The sequence below is a fragment of the Lissotriton helveticus genome, chromosome 6 (genome assembly GCF_964261635.1).
Source record: "Lissotriton helveticus chromosome 6, aLisHel1.1, whole genome shotgun sequence".
NCBI lineage: Eukaryota > Metazoa > Chordata > Amphibia > Caudata > Salamandridae > Lissotriton > Lissotriton helveticus.
The window spans coordinates 479,370,259-479,391,716 of record NC_136067.1 but is presented as its reverse complement, the minus strand read 5'-3'; positions in this window follow the sequence as shown (position 1 = coordinate 479,391,716).

Here is a 21,458-nt window from a genome sequence, read left to right as displayed (position 1 = left end):
CTAGCCTGGCTGAAGAAGGGTGATATACCCTGAAACTGGTCCCAGGATGCTTGATTCCGGTTCAGTGAGCACCTGATCTGGCATTTCAGTCTGTACTGTTCCCTTGGGGCACAGGGTCAAGACTGATTTGCATATGGCTGGGTCCAAACTGGGGTGGTGTAGTGGGCAAAAGAACGATGGATTTAACCCAGATCTTTTGAATGGGGAGAGTTTTTACATTGTCAGCATTCCGTCCATCATTTGTTTGCAGTGACACCTTTCGCCCTAAGTGGGATGGGTATGCCCAGACATGGGTCCCTTACTCACTGTGCCACTGTATTAAAGCTAGCCTAGCTGAAGAAGGGTAACATACCCTGAAACAAGACCCAGGATGCTTGATTCCGATCCAAGAAGGACCTGGCCTGGCAGTTCGTTCTGGACTGTTCCCTTGGGGCACAGGGTCAAGACTGATTTGCATATAGCTGGGTCCAAACTGGGTGGTGTAGTGGGCAAAGAAACAATGGTTTGTACCCAGATCTTTTGACTGGTTGAGAATATTTGCATTGTCAGCATTCCGTCCATCATTTGTTTCCTGTAAGACTTTTCGCCCTAAGTAGGATGGGTATGCCCAGATGTGGGTCCTTGCTCACTGTGCCACTGGATTCAGGCTAGTCTGTCTGAAGAAGGGTGACATACCCTGAAACTGGCACCAGGATGCTTGTTTCCTGTCCAGGGAGGACCTGGCCTGGCAGTTCGCTCTGAACTGTTCCCATGGGGCACAGGGTCAAGACTGATTTTGCATATGGCTGGGTCCAAACTAGGGTGGCGTAGTGGGCAAAGGAACAATGGTTTGCGCCCAGATATTTTGCCTGGGGGAGAATGTTTGCATTGTCAGCATTAAGTCCATCATTTGTTTGCTGTAACACTTTAGCCCTAAGTAGGATGGGCATGGCCAGACGTGGGTCCCTTGCTCACTGTGCCACTGGATTCAAGCTAGCCTGTTTGAATAAGGATGACATACCCTGAAACTCGTCCCAGGATGCTTGTTTCCGGTCCAGGGAGTACCAGACCTGGCAACTTGGTCTGGACTGTTCCCATGGGGCACAGGGTCTAGACTGATTTGCATATAGCTGGGTCCAAACTGGGTGGCGTAGTGGGCAAAAAAACAATGGATTTAACCCAGATCTTTTGACTGGTTGAGAATATTTGCATTGTCAGCATTCCGTCCATCATTTGTTTCCTGTAAGACTTTTCGCCCTAAGTGGGATGGGTATGCCCAGATGTGGGTCCTTGCTCACTGTGCCACTGGATTCAAGCTAGTCTGTCTGAAGAAGAGTGACATACCCTGAAACTGGCACCAGGATGCTTGTTTCCTGTCCAGGGAGGACCTGGCCTGGCAGTTCGCTCTGAACTGTTCCCATGGGGCACAGGGTCAAAACTGATTTGCATATGGCAGGGTCCAAACTGGTGTGGCGTAGTATGCAGAAGAACAATGGAATTAACCCAGATCTTTTGACTGGTTGAGAATGTTTGCATTGTCAACATTCCGTCCATCATTTGTTTCCTGTAACACTTTTTGCCCTAAGCGGGATGGGTATGCCCAGACGTGGGTCCCTTGCTCACTGTGCCCCTGGATTCAAGCTAGCCTGACTGAAGAAGGGTGACATACCCTGAAACTGGTCCCAGGATGCTTGTGTCCGGTCCAGGGAGGACCTGGCCTGGCAGTTCGGTCTGGAGTGTTCCCATGGGGCACAGGGTCAAGAATGACTTGCAAATGGCTGGGTCCAAACTGGGGTGGAGTAGTGGGCTAAAGAATGATGTATTTGACCCAGAGCTTTTGAATGGGGGAGAATGTTTGCATTGTCAGCATTTCATCCGTCATTTGTTTGCTGTCACTGTTTTCGCCCTAAGTGCGATGGGTATGCCCAGAAGTGGGTCCCTTGCTCACTGTGCCACTGAATTCAAGCTAGCCCTGCTTAAGAAGGTTGACATTCCCTGAAACTGATCCCAAGATGCTTGTTTCTGGGCCAGGGAGGACCTGGCCTGGCAGTTCGGTCTAGACTGCTCCCGTAGGGCACAGGGTCAAGAATGATTTGCATATGGCTGGAACCAAACTTGGGTGGAGTAGTGGGCAAAAGAATGATGTATTTAACCCAGAGCTTTTGAATGGGGGAGAATGTTTGCATTGTCAGCATTCCATCCGTCATTTGTTTGCTGTCACAGTTTTCGCCCTAAGTGCGATGGGTATGCCCAGACGTGGGTCCCTTGCTCACTGTGCCCCTGGATTAAAGCTAGCCTGACTGAAGAAGGGTGACATACCCTGAAACTGGTCCCAGGATGCCTGTGTCCGGTCCAGGGAGGACCTGGCCTGGCAGTTCGGTTTGGAGTGTTCCCATGGGGCACAGGGTCAAGAATGACTTGCAAATGGCTGGGTCCAAACTGGGGTAGTGTAGTGGGCAAAAGAACGATGGATTTAATCCAGATCTTTTGACTAGGGGAGAATGTTTGCATTGTCAGCCTTCCATCCATCATTTGTTTGCGGTGACACTTTTCGCCCTAAGTGGAATGGGTAGGCCCAGACGTGGGTCCCTTGCTCACTGTGCCACTGGATTCAAGCTAGCCTGGCGGAAGAAGGAAGACATACCCTGAAACAAGAACCAGGATGCTTGTTTCCCGTCCAAGGAGGGCCTGGCGTGGCAGTTCGGTTTAGACTGTTCCCGTGGGGCACAGGGTCAAGATTGATTTGCATATGACTGGGTCCAAACTGGGGTGGGGTAGGGGGCAAAAGAAGGATGGTTTGTACCCAGATCTTTTGCCTGGGTGAGAATGTTTGCATTGTAAGATTTCCGTCCATCATTTGTTTGCTATGACACTTTTGCCCTAAGTGGGATGGGCATGCCCAGACGTGGGTCCCTTGCTCACTGTGCCAATGGATTCAAGGTAGCCTGGCTGAAGAAGGGTGACATATCCTGATACCGGTCCCAGGATGCTTGTTTCTGGTCCAGGGAGTACCTGGCCTTGCAGTTCGGTCTGGACTGTTTCCATGGAACACAGGGTCAAGACTGATTTGCATATGGCTGGGTCCAAATTTGCGTGGCGTAGTGGGCAAAAGAACAATGGATTTAACCTGATCTTTTGACTGGGGGCGAATTTGTGCATTGTCAGCATTACATCCATATTTTGTAAATGAACAGAGGAAGGCTGAGACCCTTACCAAACGGCTCCCACCGGGAGTACATAAGTAGTACTTGCCCAGCATTCCGCCTGTTCTTTTTTCTGTCTGTTGACAGGAATGGGATGAGGTGCTGGTGCTGGTGCTGCTTCTGCTGGGCTAGAGAAGCATTCTTCTTTTGTCCCCATATGGCTGCCTGGCTGTTCTGGATGGGGTGTGTTCGGTTCTGCCTACAGGCTTACCAGACTTGACAGGAGGCTTGGATGTTTCCAGCTGGTTCTTTGCTGTGCGAGCCGGCCGGCCCTTTGCAACTGGTGCTCCAGCCTAAAGGTCAGTTCCGGGTTGGAGGGCTTCTCTTACTAAGGCCTGGACAAGTTGTAGATGTGCTGCTGTTGCTTTTTGGCTCCTGCCGGCTGGAATGATGGTGCCCCTGGAGTGCCTGGCGACTGGGCTGGTTGCTTTCCTGCCTCCTCTGCCCCCGGTTAGTACCTTGTAATGGTTTGCCTGCTTTCTTCTCTCTTCAAGAGTTTGGCAGTATCAGTCCTGGTTTGTACCTGGATGGGGCATGGGAATCATTGTGATGTCACAAATGTGTGTGCCTGTTTTTGTCTGCTCTCAGGCGTTACTCTGTGTCAGGCCTGGTTCTTCCCTGGACGAGGAGCTGTAGTTAGGAGGAAATGTCATTTCCATTCGGTCTCACAGGCCCTTCTCCTGCTAAGGTTTATGCCCCAGCCATAGTGGTGCTGCAATAATGCAGATATTGTTGAGTGACCGCATGTGCCTGCCCTTTGACTGTTGTTTTTATTTTTCCTCTTAAGGTGTTGGGCTATAGGAGTTGGGTGTATTTTGCCCCTTGGCCAGCTGCTCCTCCTTCATTTGCCCTTCTTTGGGGCCTGTGGCCAAGCCTCCCTGTTTGCCCCTGGTCTTTCTGCTCTAGGATGTTGTGCAGTGCCGGGCCTTGTTTGTGCCAGTATGAGAGCCCACCTGGTATTTGCTTTGGCTGCCTGGGGCTGTTGCTCTGTGGCTCGGTCCTGCAGTCCCGAGGCCCTACGTAGTAGATAGTATTAAACAACAACGATACTTGCACAATTATTCATAATTGACATAAAGAAATACTTATACTCATTTGACGAGAGATGTTATTTAATCACACTCTCATTTCAGCAGATATATGTAAAATCACTTCGATAATATGTAAACATTATGCCCGGAAAAGGACGAAAAGGGTAGTGGCCGGAGGTACGTGATTGGTGAGGGATAATGTAGTGAAAATGGTTCAAAAGGATTGGTGTAGTCACACAATTCACAATTGACGGCCAAAATGCTTATTATTAAGCCTCCTAAGATGTTTAAACAATTGCTAGCCATGCCCATACAATGTTATGTTATGTTATGTTAATTGTACTTATAAAGCGCACTGTTACCCTGGGGTGTCCTGGCGCTAAGTGCTGATAACCTTGGGAGCGATGGCCGGTTAAAACAATAAAACACAATATGAATAATCAGTCGTTTATGGGCTAGGATTGATGAGAATGTCGACGTTTCGACCCCTGTTCAATTTAGGTTAATTTTCACCTTATTGTGGGGTCTTCTTCAGGACTCAAAAGTGGGATGGGAGTGTGGATGGGCACCAGGGGGGAAGCATTACACAGAGGGCTGATACACAGAAGTGTCTGACTCGTGGGCTCTGGGGGAAAGAGAGCGTTCTACCAGCCCCGCGTGGAAGAACAGAATTAAGCTCCCTCAAGGTCGGCAGAGACCCTAAATGCCTGGCCAGTAAATTAAAATCTGCTAATTGTGAAAAGACTTTGTAGCTGCACGAGGGCACGTAATCGCTCCTCGGCGGTCCCGTTATGTAAATCTGGCTGCCCCGTGCCTAAATCGCCTGGCGTCTTACCCTGCGATTTAGGCACAGGGCAGCCAGATTTACATAACGGGACCGCCATGAATGGGACGAGAACAGGAGGGACCTAGGGGTAATGCCCCATTACTTACTGGTAATATTCATTACTCCTGGTACTGTTGACCTCGTCCCATTCATTACGTCCCGCCCTCCATCCCGGACAACCAGCCATCCTGTTGGGGGCTTGGTAGTTCAGGTGGAATGCTGGGTAAGTACTGATTATGGACTCCCAGTGGTAGGGTTGGGATTAGGGTCCCAGCATTCCTCTGTTCTTTATTTCTGTTGGTAGCTGATTATCTACACTTTTTTATAAATGGGACGAGGACAACGGGACCAGAAGTGATGAAGATTAACACTAAGTAATAGGGCATTCTTCTGCTGAAAAAGGACAAGCAGCAAACATTTGAGTGATATGGACATACACATGCAAATAATGTGATATACTTTTCAGATCAATTGTATGTAGAGCATAAATATATTTCCTTCATTCAGTTTAGTCATTCAGCTCATATATTCAGGGCATTCTATTACGTATCCCCTCCTAAACTGAAGTCTACCGCTAAAACTATGAACAGGAACATCATTGGGATTCACAGAAAAACAGTCGCTTTTGCATTTTTCACTGTCAGAGAAGTATGATATACTTAAACTGTAACTATCAGGTGTAACTTGTGTATCAAGTTGTGCTTTTAGTCTGGTAGTCATGCATTTAAATGGAAGAAATACAACTAGTGGTGTGTCATGAACATTTCGCGAAATTATACAGAGTTACATAAAATGGAAATGTGTTTTTAATCTTCATATTTTAGTGCTAAATGCTTCCTCGCATCAAATTACCATATTCTATGGTAAAAAATGTGAGTGCACAAAACCATGAGAGCAGGCAAAATGTTACTCCCGCTGGTGTGTAATTACCAAACCTAGATGGATGGTGTAATTTCATGGATTTTGCGTGACAAGCATAACGCAAGTGTCGTGTCTCGCTATTGGGCGCAGGACAAATACCGAACTCTGCACACAGGTTAGTTATTCAAGGATTCTTTATTGCGTTCTCTCTTCTGCAGGTTACATACACGTCTGCCCCCTCTGTCCGTCCTGGTCGATCTAACGTCTTTCCTGTCCCCTAACCGGATGTGGTGTCCGGTGACCTGGTCACCTCCCTCATGACCCACAGGGTCCTAGTGTCCTCCAGTCCTTATCTGTCAGGTCACGACATCTCCCCCTTCGTTGCAAACAAATGCTCATGGTACCGTTCCTTGTTGTGGTGACACAGAAGAGAGAGAGAGAGAGAGAGAGAGAGAGGGAGAGAGAGAGAGAGAGTCCATAGGTCTGGTCGACCCTTCTCCCCAGTCTCTGCCTCCTACGTTTCATCACTTAGTCTCTTTGTCCCCTTGCATTCCCCCTTTGGTCGTTGTTCTCTGCCATCAGCTTTGATTCTGTTTTTCAGTTGTCCTCCTTCTGCTCTCCGCTTGCCAGCCTCTCTTCCTCTTGGTCGTTGTTCTCTGCCATCAGCTTTGCTTCTGTTTTTCAGTTGTCCTCTGTCTGCTCTCCGCTTGCCATCCTCTCTTCGTCTGCTTCTAGCTCCTCTCTTTCTACGGCCGCCCTTTGTTGTGTTTGTTCCCTCAGTGATTCTTTTTTGTTCTCTTCCTCTTTCTTTGGTCCCTGCGTCTTCTCTTCGCTTGCTTTCAGTTTGTCTTTTATTTTTTTCATATGTCATGGTTATAAAACCCATGGTTTGGGCGGTGCTGTTGCTCATCATGCATGGTCCTGGGACATCGCCTTTTAGAACATGGATGTCCTCTTTGTTCTTTTTGTCTTTATATCTCAGTTCCTCTGTGAACTTTCCCAGGTTTGTTACCTGTTTCTTTGTCCCCCAGGTGAAAACCTTCACATTGGACGCTCTCAGTGTCGGCTTTACTTCCATCTTCTCGTACTCTGATACACACATGACATTGCATGTTGCACCACTGTCGAGTACAAATTCCGCTTCATGTGCTCCTACTCCTATCTTTGCCGAGTCCGTCTTTCCTGGGGTGCTTCTGTCTGTTAGCTGTGTTGTTTTTCCTTTTCCATCTTCCCCACTCAGCTCTGTGTGAACCTCCGACATGTGGTATAGTCTCTCCACTTTCTCTTCTTCCTCTTCTTCGCCTGACCCTTGTGATGAACTTCTCCTTTCTCTGTCGACATACCTGACATACCTTGTTGTCGATTCTTGTTGTCTTCCTGTTCTTCCTCTGTCGTCTCTGACTTGTACGCCTTGGCACACACTGGCATAGTGGTTTCTTCCATTGCATCTTTTGCACGTCTGCCCAAACGCTGGGCACGGGCCTCTGTGTGAAAATTCCATTCCGCACCTGTAGCATGTTCCTTCAGGCTGTCTCCTCTCTGTTTGCTCCCTCCAGTCATTCCTCCACGACCAGGGCGATATCGGTTTGTCGTGAAGTGTGCGTTTTCGATTTCGACGTTCTTCCCTCTTTCTATTTCCTTAGCATGCGCTGTTGCTCTCGCCTCTGCTCTTGCCAGAGATAGGATGCTCTCCAATGAGGTCGGTTCTTTGAGAATCCTTGCCCTGAATCCTGTGTCGTGACAGCCTTCAATGATCCGTAGCCTTATTGCTTGTTCGTTATCGAATTTGTAGAATTCACAATGTGTCACCAGTTTTCTCAGTCTTGTCGCGAAGTCATCTAGCGTTTCGTCAATTTGTTGACACGCAATGGTAAAGGTATATCGGTCAAAGTCAATATTTCGCTGTGGGTCAAACTTGACCGTTAGGCATTTCTTTAGTTTCTCATATGTCTTTGTTTCTTCGGTAGGCAGTGTCACCAGAAGTTCTTCAACGTCATCCCCTGCTAAGTTCAGCAGTAACCCTAGTCTCTTTCCGTCTGTTACATCTGTCGCTTCCATATATCTTTCAAACCGTCTGATCCACTTCTCCCATCGAATTCCTGTTTGTGGCTCCGATAGGTTGAATGGCAGTGGTCTCCTGTATTGTGCGCTGGGCTTTGGGTTTGTCATTCTTGCCTTTTTGCCTTTATCTGCTCTTTCCTCCTCTTGTTCTTTCGTTCCTTTGTGCGTTGTTATGTGTTTCTTTTGCTCTTTCCTTTTTCTTCTTTTTCTTCTTTTACTGTCTGTTTCCTCCTTTTTCTTTTTGTTTGCCTTTTTTTCTTCTTTTCTCTTTTGTTTGTCTCTTTCTCCTTCCTTTATTTTGCTTTGTTTAGCCTTTTCTGGGCTTTCCTAGTCCTTTTTTGCCTTTATTCTTGTCTTTTTCTTATCTTTTTCTGCTTCTTTTCTTCCTTACCTGACCTTAAAATGGCCGCCCTGTTGATTTCTATAGTCCCTTTTTGTGTTGTCCTTTTTTCAAAATGGCCGCTGCTCTTCTCGCGAGATTTCGCGATCGAAATCTCGCTCTTACCGCGGTTTGCAGGCAATTCTTCGGAAGCGGTCGGGTGGGCTCCAATGTCGCTCCTTTCCTCCTCTTTTTCTTGGCACATCCAGGGTGGGCACCTGGTTCTTCTTGATACTCCGATGTCGCCGTCGATTGATGTGCGACGATCTGCACGTCGGCTCGTTTCACCCTTCCTTGCCAGTTGTCGTGTCTCGCTATTGGGCGCAGGACAAATACCGAACTCTGCACACAGGTTAGTTATTCAAGGATTCTTTATTGCGTTCTCTCTGCTGCAGGTTACATACATGTATGTCCCCTCTGTCTGTCCTGGTCGATCTAACATCCTTCCTGTCCCCTAACCGGATGTGGTGTCCGGTGACCTGGTCACCTCCCTCATGACCCACAGGGTCCTAGTGTCCTCCAGTCCTTATCTGTCAGGTCACGACAGCAAGGTTAGCAAAATATTCTAATGTTGGCCAGTGTACTGTCTTGCGTGGAGCAAAAACACGCAATAAGTATCTGAACGCGAAGATTAAGGCACGAATATGGCATTCAGACTCCAGATTTCTTTGATATTTAATTAAAATATCCAGTCCATGGATAATACTGACCTCAATTTGTATGCCTTTTTTCAACAGAGAGGTTCTATGGAAGTCTTGAACAAATAATAATGCTGTTTTGTCTTAGATCAGAAGGACTATTTGGACACCTCTAGTATCCCATGATGTGGCAGAAATAGGGGAAGAGAAGCCATGGCACAGTTTTAGTAGGGTTTGCACCAGAATGTAATAGTCAGACTACTGCCGGATGTAAATATTTGAAAAAAAATCCACACAGAATGGGATGATATTTTTTTTGTATATTATATTTAAGACATAATACATATGTAAGATGACATTTCTGATTATAATATTCTGACATACATCCTTGCATTACTAATTAGGAGTCGAATATGCTCATGTCGGATGCTATGATCTGGCTTTTTTTGGACGTAGGAAACCAGCAGTATTTATTGTAGTAAATTTGTTTGTGGCTTTTAGCACAATGGGATTTTACTCGATCACCTTAGAAAGGGCATGGATATCAGGGGCTAGGCCTCCGAGTGGATTTGACCATACTGCATCAGGAGGGGACAGGTTGTGCTTTTTATAAATGTGTGATCTGACTGTCGACCCTTCTATCATAGAGTTACCCACGGATCAACTCTTTCAACACTTCTTTTTTAGTAGCTGTAATGTATCAACGACCCAGGTGTTTAATGATTGTTGTCAATACCTTGATTCTAATATAGATTAGCAAGTGTCTATTGATGTCCACATGGTGATTGTGTTTCTGGGTGAAGTACCGCAGTAGAATCAGAAAAGCATGTCTGGTGATTTAAAGGAAAAAAAAGGGGCTTCGACTTCAAATTAAATCAAATCAAAACCAACTTCATTCGGTTTTCCATAATTGTAGAAAAACCATAAAAGTTCATACGTAGAAACAAAATGCATTTTGTGCAATTATCTCAGTTAAAACGAAGGAATCATTTAAAACAATATTCACATGAGTCTCAGTTCAGGTAATATCAGTTCATTGAATCGTAGCCAAAACATGCATTCATTGCAGTGGGGTCAAGAGGCACCTGTTATAGAACAAAGTTGTGTCACTTATATCAAAGGTTTAGACGATGGCGAATACAGAATTTGAGAAAACAGGCCACCATTTTTGCAATAATTTCATTTTCAAGGTATTGGAGTGCCAAATATGCTGGTCGACATTGACGCAGGCCCCACATTTTCAATATTGGCAATAACCAGCGGGATCGTGGTCTTACATAAAATTTGCAGAAAAGAATTGTGTGGATAGTCGATTGTGCGGAGACAGAGTCACAGGGACAAGGAATTGTTCTTGATGACCAGTCATTATATGTGGGAAAAGAAACCATTAAATGAAACATGTCAAATCTAAAACGTGTCAGCAACAGTTTTTCGAATTGGGTTAAACTATACATCAAATAAGGTTCAATGGAAAACACAGTCTGAGCTTTTAGGCCCTGCTGGACCGAGGGCTTCCCTATCTCTTTTAACAGGCGAATTTGACCCAGGTGCGCCAAACAGGCTTTTTTCAAGTCAGCTTTTGAGATCCCAGCTATTGTTGACGGCTCAGCAAAATATTTTTCAAAACCGAGATCGGTTAGTAAGGCTTTAACATATACTAACCATTTTATTTTTCTACAATGATCAAGTGACTGGATATCTTGTATGATTGATCTTGTTAGATGACATTGTTCTGTAACCCAATTTCGGCGCCACAACATTACTGGTTGAATTTTTGTGGTGTCTGTTACATAGTCCATGCCCAGTTCTATATGGCAGGCATATGAGGAGGAGCTCTTTGGTACTCCTAGTAAGTATCTCAAAAAGGAGTTTTCAATTTTTTGCAGTTCCTCCACGTTCACTGACCCCCATATCCCAGCTCCGTACGTGGCAGTACTGACACATTTTGCATTATATATTTTTAACAGCTCTGATGATGGCTTCTTGCCCAATTTTTGAGCGAACGATTTTAATGCCGTTGTTGCTCTTAAAAAAGCTAATTTTCTTGCATTAATCGCTGGCTTCCATTTACATTTGTCATCAATTACAATTCCCAAATATGGGTATGTTGCAGTCCTGTCCAATACCTCTCCCTTTACATACAGGCTTCTTGTCTTTCTAGTTTTCTTGCCTGTGTGCATGGTGTATGTTTTTTTTACATTAAGCGTCAGATTTAGACTCGTCATCAAGGCACAGTATTTGTCTAGTGCTCTCTGCAGCTCAACAGGAGTTCTTGCTAGGATAACCGCGTCGTCGGCATACAACAAAGCAAGTATCTGCCGACGACCAACTGAAGGAAGATCTTTGCTTCCTTCTAGCATGGCAGTCTCTAGCCCATTAGTGTACAGGGTGAATAAAAAAGGGGCCAGAACGCATCCCTGTCTGACCCCCTTTTCCACCCTAAAGCTTTCCGTGAGCTGTCCTTTAGTCCCAAATCTAACTCTTCCAGTTGTTCTGGTGTACAATTCTCGTAGGAAATCCACCACCGGAGGATCGACACCCATAGCTAAAATAATTTTCCAGAGCTTCGAGTGCATTACACAATCGAACGCTGAGGATAAATCAACATAGACCATGTGCAACGCTGTCCCCTTTGCCTCCACATATTTTCCTGCCAATAAGGACAGGTTTAGTGCCTGGTCCACTCTGCCTATCCCCTCGCGGAACCCATATTGTATTGCCGAAATGATGTTGTGAGTTGTTGTCCAGTCCTGGAGTCGCTCGAGAAGAATTCGACCTGCGATCTTCCCGAGCGAGTCCAGGATTGATATCGGTCTATAACAAGATGGACTATTTCGGTCCCCTTTTTTAAATATAGGGACCAATATTGAGGTTTTCCAAGTATCTATTAGGCCCTCTTCTATAGTGGCGTTTAGGACATTAGTCAATAGCGGGGACCAGAGATCTGCTACATATTTAAAAATGTCCACTGGCACCTCGTCTGGACCTGGGGCTTTGCCTATTTTTGAGGATTTAAGTGCCTTTTGTACCTCGTCATGCGAAAAATGCAGTTTTATTGGGAAAACAACCTCAGTCAGGTGATCAGTGTGCTCTATTTCCCGTATGTTTGCTTCACTAAAAACTTTGGAGAAGTAGCTCACCCATTCACTGTCGCCAATTGCGACATCAATGGATGGTAGGTCCTCTCTGCCTGTTAAAAAAGGGGATTTAACTATTTGCCAGAAAGTGGCACTATCTTTTAGTTCTGAGCTTTTGCTTAAACGCTCCCACAAATCAGCTTTTATCTCTTGTTTTCTAGTTTTCAAAGCTAGAGCATATTCTTTTCTTAATCTGGTAACCTCCCCTCTATCTCGCTTTTCCTTGCTTAAGGCTATCTTTAGCTTCGTATGAGCTTTTGTGCAAGCCGGACTAAACCAGCCTTTTTCAGCCTGGCTTTTTTGTTTGCATGTTCTGGTAAGTTCTTTTTTTATGTTGAGAGAGATGGTATTAAAGCTAACCAGGACCTCTCTGGATTTTGTGCTTAAGTCTAGACAGTTAATTATATCTGCTTGATTTTGTTGGACTATTTTTGCTGTTACAGCTCCTTTATCAATGTTTCCCCATTTTAATGTATACCCATTCAAGTATCCTAATTCGAGCTCTTGCTGATCTAAGATACTCATTAAGTGAGGCTTCTTGTAAAGTTTTGGTTCGCGTAATGCGATAATATTTGGAAAATGGTCGCTCAATGGATTTTTAGTTACTTCTAATAGTTCTATGTTAGGGCCTTTACATGATGAGATCAGGACATAATCTATCAGGCTCGTCAGGCCTCTGCCGTTGAATGTTGGCAAAAAGGGTACTGGGAAGGTGTTTTTCTCATTAGCAAAGCCCAGTTCTAGTTCTGTCCTAGTCTCATTCATTTTCTCGCCCTCAGCCGAGTGTAAGAAGTGTGTTATTCCATTGCCGCCATCCTCTTCAATGCCACATCTATCAGTATTTCTGGATCTACATAGATGGAGATTAAAATTGCCGCCCCAAACTATTGTACAGGACTGCTTTGCATATCGTGCTCGCAGATCTTGGCGGGCTAGGGAAATCTCTGAGAGGAGATTGATGAGGTCCTCCGTGTTCAAATTGTTATATAGGTTTACTATGATGTATATATTTTGTTTGGTTCTCTTTAGAACTATTATCTGATAGTTCTCTTCCAATTTTAGGGGGAGAATGTCCTCTTTGAGTATTTGCTATATATGTGATTAAACCACCCTTACTTCTACCAGAAGATGATTTTTTGGCTGTAGAGAAAAAAGTTCTGTACCCTGTTATATGTATAGGATCGGTAGCCCAAGTTTCCTGGAGGCAAATAATACTGCTCAGATTAACCTGTTTCAGAAAGTTAGGGTTTGTCTTTTTGGCAGACAAGCCAGCTATATTCCAGGACGTTAGATGTACTTGTGAAGTAACTGGATTCGAATTAGAGGGTGTTGGTATATTTGTTAAGTTAGCAATGGTACTAGAGATAGAATGGGCTGATGGTGGATTTGCCAAGTCGTCCGACCTACGTAGTGAGAGGACAGTAAGGGTATGCTTATCAGGAGTGAGTATTATGTTTTTATCCTCAGTAAGTGATATTTTATCTGTTTGCAAATCTCCCTTATTCGCAATATGTCCATCTATCTCTTTAGGCTGGTCATGAGTCAGTCAGTCGTTAAAATCCAGACCAGACAATGCACTGAATCTATTATGGGTCGGAATGCCGTATAAATTACCCGAAACTGCGGCGACTTGGCGCCAACGAGCGTCTCTGTGCTCGTAGTGTGGCGTTGCAGACAGGTAAGGGTGGGTGGTCAGATGTAAGTGATTTTGGCCTTGTTGCCATTGTGCAGGGCCATTAGGATAAATAAATTTCGAATTTTGATGAAAAAAAGGCGTATTATTTTCAGATGTAAAATGTTGGTCATAACAGGAAGTAATCTGGTTATTTGCCGCGAATGGTTGGGTGGTAACTAAATGCCTATAAAAATACCCTAGAGGAAGAAGAGTAGTATTAAATTCCCAGGTAGAGGGGGAAGGGGCCCTGGCCAGAGTCTTTTCGACCCATATCGGTTTTTTATAGGTGACAATTATGCAATCCCCCTCGAATTTTTTCTTCAAAGGACCTATCCATCCAACTCTCTGGGTGGGTGTGATTTCTCCAGAACATTCCATTGGGAAACTACAATTAGTTATCAGACAATGTAATGTCTTGTTTTTTAGGGAGGAGGAAGTCTCATCTTGGTCATTCCTGAGTTTCGGGACATTGACCAAGACCAGCACATAAGCCCCACACTCAGGTGGCAGGTTAATGCGTGAAGGTATCTGCCTTGAGGTATAAGGAGGATCATGAGAGATCCTGGGCCTTTGGAAGGTTGGAAGTGTGTCACTAAATTGGTTTTGTGTTTTTCTGTCACTTTGGGATGTTATATACAGCTTCTCAGCCTGAGTATTTGTAGGTTGAGTATTCATATCCATTCCAGGGATTGGGCTGCTAGATGGTACGGGTTTATTTGTAATAGTTTCTTTACTTAGAGATGGCATAGATTTTTGTTTTGGTTTTGTCACAAGATCAGGGACTGGGAGGTCCTTTGATGTAGGTACTGTGGGTTTACTAGTGCTTATCTTTGAACTGGTAATTGCTTTTGAAGCAGCACTATCAGCTTTTTTGTTATGGACTATGAGTTCTTCTAGCTGTTTCTCAATACGGGCAAGCCTGGATTCAATTGGCGACATAAAAATACTTAGGAGATCGCCAAATCTTTCCACTAATTGGTCGTTGTCATTAATAACATCAGGCTTGTCCGTGCGTACAGGAGGAATCTCATTAATGTTTTTACTTAGTGTCTCTCTAGGTATGTTTGGTCTGTTAGCGTTTAGATGCTTATTTGTGCCTTTCCTCTGTTTGCCTTTTGGCGGATTGCGTTTTCTAACAACTGGAGGAATGGGTTGAATTGATTGTTTTGTTAACTTTCTAATGGCACCTTCTTGCCTATCTCTTGAGTGTTTCTCATTGTTTTCTACAATCTCTGATGTAAGATCTATATTTAGGTCCGGTGTTCTCTCTAGTTCGCTACTTGTGTCAAGATCTGATTCAATTAAGGGATTTGTAGCCGATAGATTAACCACGTTTGGTATAGTGTGAAGGTCCGGTCGAACTTCGTGCATAGGAGCTATGTGCGAGTTACTATCTGAGTTTCTAGATCTTACTGGGGTTGTTGCTAGCATAATGGTCCCAAGAGAAGAGCGTTTCGCATTTTCCAAATCTTGCGAGACCCTACGCTCGAGGAGCGAGCTACTAAGATCAATGGCATCATTGGTCCTTTTAATGAAGCTATCTATTGGTCCAATAACGGACGCTCCCCCGGCCACTGCCTTACTTCTACTACTTCTTGTAGACATGTTACTAATCTTTCTTGGTTATCTTGGTTTGAAACAGCTATTAAAGCACACCAGGCACCCCAAAACGGTATAATATGAGGCTGGTGGGCTACAAGTGAACAATATAGAACAAGGGCCTTAGTGGCAAAGTCAATGTCTTGCGTACTGCAGGAATAATGTAGTTAGGGGGTTGGACCCAACCCGACCTCTTCGTCCTCGGAGGGCCTCAGAGGGCCCGCCCTTTGCCCGGGCTTAGCCCCGTGCTAAGTCCCGCGCGCGTCCCGCGATACGCGTCCCGCGATACGCGTCCCGCGATACGCGTTGGGAGCGTCAGTAAAGTACAAGCAAGGGGCGGGGCACTCCCGGGAAGAGGCACCAGCTGCAGTTGATCAGAGGAATGCTGGTCCGCGCAGTCCCGGGTTCCGCAGTGGGTCCTCGTTGTCAGGTTCCTCCACAGTCAATCCCCTCGATAGTTAGTCACAGCAATGAAGGGGAGAAGGGGCCAAGAAGCGCCAGGTACAAAGAGCAAAACTTGTCAGTCCTGTTGCGAGCGGCTCCCGCGAAGCGGGGGCCGCGAGCAGTTAAGAAGTGCTTGAAGGGGGCGGGGCACTCCCGGGAAGAGGCACCAGCTGCAGTTGATCAGAGGAATGCTGGTCCTCGCAGTCCCGGGTTCCGCAGTGGGTCCTCGTTTTCAGGTTCCTCCACAGTCCATCCCCTCGATAGTTAGTCACAGCAATGAAGGGGAGAAGGGGCCAAGAAGCGCCAGGTACAAAGAGCAAAACTTGTCAGTCCTGCTGCGAGCGGCTCCCGCAAAGCGGGGGCCGCAAGCAGTTAAGAAATGCTTGAAGGGGGCGGGGCACTCCCGGGAAGAGGCACCAGCCGCAGTTGATCAGAGGAATGCTGGTCCTCGCAGTCCCGGGTTCTGCAGTGGGTCCTCGTTGTCAGGTTCCTCCACAGTCAATCCCCTCGATAGTTAGTCACAGCAATGAAGGGGAGAAGGGGCCAAGAAGCACCAGGTACAAAGAGCAAAACTTGTCAGTCCTGCTGCGAGCGGCTCCCGCGAAGCGGGGGCCGCGAGCAGTTAAGAAGTGCTTAAAGGGGGCGGGGCACTCCCGGGAAGAGGCACCAGCTGCAGTTGATCAGAGGAATGCTGGTCCTCGCAGTCCCGGGGTCCGCAGTGGGTCCTCGTTGTCAGGTTCCTCCACAGTCAATCCCCTCGATAGTTAGTCACAGCAATGAAGGGGAGAAGGGGCCAATAAGCGCCTGGTACAAAGAGCAAAACTTGTCAGTCCTGCTGCGAGCGTCTCCCGCGAAGCGGGGGCCGCGAGCAGTTAAGAAGTGCTTGAAGGGGGCGGGGCACTCCCGGGAAGAGGCACCAGCTGCAGTTGATCAGAGGAATGCTGGTCCTCGCAGTCCCGGGGTCCGCAGTGGGTCCTCGTTGTCAGGTTCCTCCACAGTCAATCCCCTCGATAGTTAGTCACAGCAATGAAGGGGAGAAGGGGCCAAGAAGCGCCAGGTACAAAGAGGAAAACTTGTCAGTCCTGCTGCGAGTACTCAGTCCATAGAAACAAAAAATCGTGTAACTGATATTTACCCCCCAATGCCGCCAAGACTCAAAAGTCGAAATCCCAGGCTACAGTCCAAATCACCGGGAATGCTGGAACCTGTAGTCCTACCCACACTGCGGTCGCTGCCTGGTATCCAGGAAGGCTGCGACAGCGGGGTGGACAGATATTGTTTAGTGAGAGCTGGGGAATGCAGGAAGAGTATCGCGTTTGGTGAGTAGAATGGGAAAAGTTAAAAAGAGTCACGTAGATAGGGCTGTCACGGGCTGTCACAGATACGAGCGTACAATTAATTGATTAGTCCAAACGCCCTTGATCTAGTCCTCCAAGACGTACTCCACAAAGCATTTCGACAAGGTCCGTCGCAGCTAGAGGAACGGAACCCAGCCGACAAAGAACTCGCAACACATAACCCAGCAAAGCAGAGTAATGAAAAGGGGGGGCCCTCGGCCCCCCCGCACGCATGGCGGCGCGGCGACCGCCTCACCCCCCTCCCCTCGGGTCTTTCGACGGTGGGGGCGTGCCCTGGGGGCGCGGCCCACCGCCGATTGGCCGGCGCCCCTCCTGACCCGGAATCAATGGACTGGTTCCGGGTCGGGGGGGGCGGGCGTGAGGAGGGGCCACCCGGCCCCTCGGGAATAAGAGGTAGGGAGCGCCCAGGAGACTTCCTTGTCCCTGGACGCTCCCTCGCTGAACGTTGTGCCCCGCGTTCGGGGCTTCTTTGTTTTTGATAATTTTTCGTTTTCTTTTCCAGGTTCATTAACCCGATTCAGCGAGGTATCGCGCTAGGAACCAGCAGGCGCTGGTATTAGGAGCGGCGAAGGATTCACGGTGTGCCCCGCGCTCGGGGCTTCCTTTGTCTATAATTTCCACCTTTTGTTTTCCAGGTTTAACGGGCGTTGGTAGTAGGAGCGGCGAGGGATTGGCGCCGCATCGGGGACCTGAGCGAGCCCGCGGTGAGGAGACCGGCGTGTGTAGAGGTATTTGGCGGGGAGAGCGCCGCATTCGTGAGCGGGAGAGCTAAGCGGGAGGGCGCCGCATTCGTGAACGGGAGAGCTAAGCGGGAGTAACGCGCATGCACCTGCACGGCTCGCCCTGCTGCAGCGGCCTCAGGGGGGTGTTCAAAACCTGAGATGCAGGATGAGATTCTGGGCCAGGAATTAGTAGGCAAAAATACTCTCACCATCGTGTAGAGGGGCGGCTGGACTGCAAAGTTAAGTTACTTACCTTCGGTGGGCACAGCCATCACAGGCTAGGGTTCGGATCCTGCCAGAGCTGCAGAATTGGAAAACGGTAAAGAGTTCAAACGTTAAAACTCACGGCAGCGGCAAGGATTAAGCGCCGTGTTTGGCCGGCAAAGGGAGTTTTCCCGCCGTAAGGGGTAATTCAGAGGCGCGGGAAAGAGTGGCATCTGTCTTTGTATAATTCACCATTTGCGCATTCCGTTTCTCACGCTTGTGGCCTCAGGGCAGATTAGGCCGTTGCTATCGTGCAAGGAAGGGAAGCAGGGTCGACCAGGGCAGCACCTGGATCGGAGCCCCTCTGTGATAAAGGTTTTCATGTCTGCATTGTAAGGAAACGAGTAGTGACATTTGATAACTGTTTCACTACTGTATGGTATTGACTAACTGTGTGGTGTTAATTATTAATTTACTTGTTGTTGCACAAAAGCGCACAATACAGGGGAATGAATGCAAGTTTTGGTGCAGAAGTGTACTGGCCTTTTGCATATGTGTTATTTTGAAGGTCGCTGATACAAGGTGTTTTTTAGGTCCCACAGCAACAGTGTGGTTAACAGGGAGGGTTCAATCGTCCTCTCTATTTAAGTTGGGTTTCCTAAAAGTGTTCCTGCTTTTATTACACGGTATTAATACTTGTTTTCTATCCCAGGCAAACCTTAAACTGCAATTTTGGCCCATTTCACTCGCAGACAGGGCACGCAACGTGGTGGGGGCTGTGATCGCGGACCATCATCGCCGGCGAGGATACAGGAGGGATCGGTAAGAGGGGTACGGGGGGCTAGCATTCATCGCTCCTGGTGGCCGCCGGGTGGGTCTACATTAGGTTTACTCACCCCTTACATAAGCGGACAAGCCGCTAGTGTTGCGGTCGCCGTTGCATGGTGCTGAAAGCCCCCTGGTGACCCTCCATCTGCAAGGTACACACAGTTGAACTGTTGGGAACTAAGAGAGTAGGCAGCAGGTGTTTTTGGGTAAGCGTCATGCCGGGCCCGAGGGGTGGAAAAAGGGGGTCCAACATGGAGGCTATGATGCGGGCTATGATGCGGGAGATGTGTGACATTAAGCAACAGCTAGGTCAAATTAAGGAGCGGGAGGCTCGGTTGGATGACAGAGAGAGCGAGGCACCGGGCCCGTCGGGGCGACCGATTCGCAAGAGGGTGGCACCAGTGCCAAGAGGGGAATTTGTCACCCCGCAAGGGAAACCTAGGTCCAAGAGACCCAAGGAAGCGGTCCCCGCCCCAGGCCCAGTGGATCCGTTACCCGCCGCACCGCCCGTGGTGGTCTCACCCCCGCATGTGCCTACACCCATTGCCCCTGTGGTGCCGGTGCCGGCAGGTCAACCAGTAGACGCTGGGTCTGCTCCTGCACCGGTGCCCACAATCCCGGGTGCAGGCGGGCCACACCCGGCGCCCGCCCCGCCAGCTGTGCCAGGACCACTGGGCATAACCCCAGTGGTACCTGTTGTCCCGGGGGGTAACGTAGACTCAATGCCGCCTGAATTGGTAGCTCAGTTAACGGCCATGATGCCATGGCTCCAAAAAGGGGGAGCCTTCCCGAATTCTGCAGACCATGCGGCAGAGGCGGCAAGGTTCGTGGAAAAAATCAGATCGGCACCGATAGCCGACAGTGTTGCATTGCCAATTTCTTCTCCCCTTGCAGGTCCAAGTGTTCCTCAGCTGGACGGAGTACAAGGGCAGCCGCTCCCGGTGCCCGCACTTGGTAAGGAAGTGGCATTGCCACTCTTGGGGGACGGTGTAGTACCTTCGAGGAGCGAAAATCTAGCGCAACATGTGTCTTTAGCTGTTAAAGAAATGATTTGGGCTGATAAATACGTGTACATTTATTCTTTATTATTGGATAATAGGGAAACGGAGCAGGCAAAAGCACTGAAAGAGTGGATGCTCCCAAGTGAATGGAGGGCGCAGTGTACTAGATTTAGGGTTGAGGAAAATCTCAATAATTGGATGCAAGCATGGGCCGTTTTCACTGCAGTTAAGGCTGAGCGTCCTCCAGATCTGCAGGCTGCATTGGCTTGCTACTCGAGCAGGATTGTGGGGTGGAGTCAACAGTATTCTGGGGAAGCATGGAAGGGTTATGATGTAAATTTTAGGAAGGCGTTGGAATTCAATAGAGCATTACCATGGGACACAGTAGACTCCATGGCCTGGCACAAACAGTTCTCTGACACTGCACCTCCCCCTCAGTTCGGTGCGGGCAGGGTGTTCACTAGACCGCAGCAGCCCTTTCGGCCCCCCCAAACGAGTGAAGTGCCTGGGAAATTTAGGGCAGGTGGGCCAGAAAAGAAAGGGGTGTGCTGGGATTTTAATAAGCGTACCTGCACAAGGGCCGCGTGTAAGTTTAGGCATGCATGTGCCTCCTGTGGGCACCCCTCTCACCCAGAATCTACCTGTAGGTCCAAGCAAGGTAACACAGGACAGAGGGGTAGGGGAAGGCCACTATAAGTCAGACGCGTCACGCCCCCCCACTCCAGTGGATGTGGTGGCAATGATTCCATTCTTGAACAGATACCCTGACCACAAAGCGGCCACCCTACTCCAGGAAGGTTTTTCCAAAGGTTTTAGGATCCCGGCCGGGGGATACACAGGCAGTGCGCACTGTAGGAATCAATTATCAGTCACACACAATCCGGCTGTTGTGGCCGCCAAAATTGACAAGGAGCTTTCCTTAGGCAGGATATCTGGCCCTTTTTCTGCAGTGCCAGTACACAATTTTGTGTGTTCCCCACTGGGAGTTGTCCCCAAGAAAGAGAAGGGGCAATTCAGATTGATTCATAACCTATCAGCGCCAAAGGGGGCCTCCCTGAATGATGCCATTGACGAAGGTATATGTAGTGTTAAGTACGCCTCTTTTGATCAGGCTGTGACCTTATTACAGGCCACTGGACCCGGGGCGCTGATGGCGAAATCAGACATAGAGTCCGCCTTCCGCCTCCTCCCAGTACACCCGGCAGACCGACATCTTTTAGGTTTCACCTTTAGGGATAGGTTTTACATGGACAAATGCATGCCTATGGGTTGTTCTATTTCTTGCGCCTACTTTGAGATGTTTAGTTCATTTCTTGAATGGGCCATGAGACAGGTGACAGGCCATCAAAGGGTCATGCATTACTTAGATGATTTCCTCTTCCTCGGTACAGCGGGTTCTCAGGAGTGCGCACTAGCATTGCAGGAATTTTGCGTGCTCATGCGGGCTTTTGGGGTCCCGCTTGCGCCTGGGAAGACAGTGGGCCCGACCACCTGCTTGGAATTCCTGGGCAT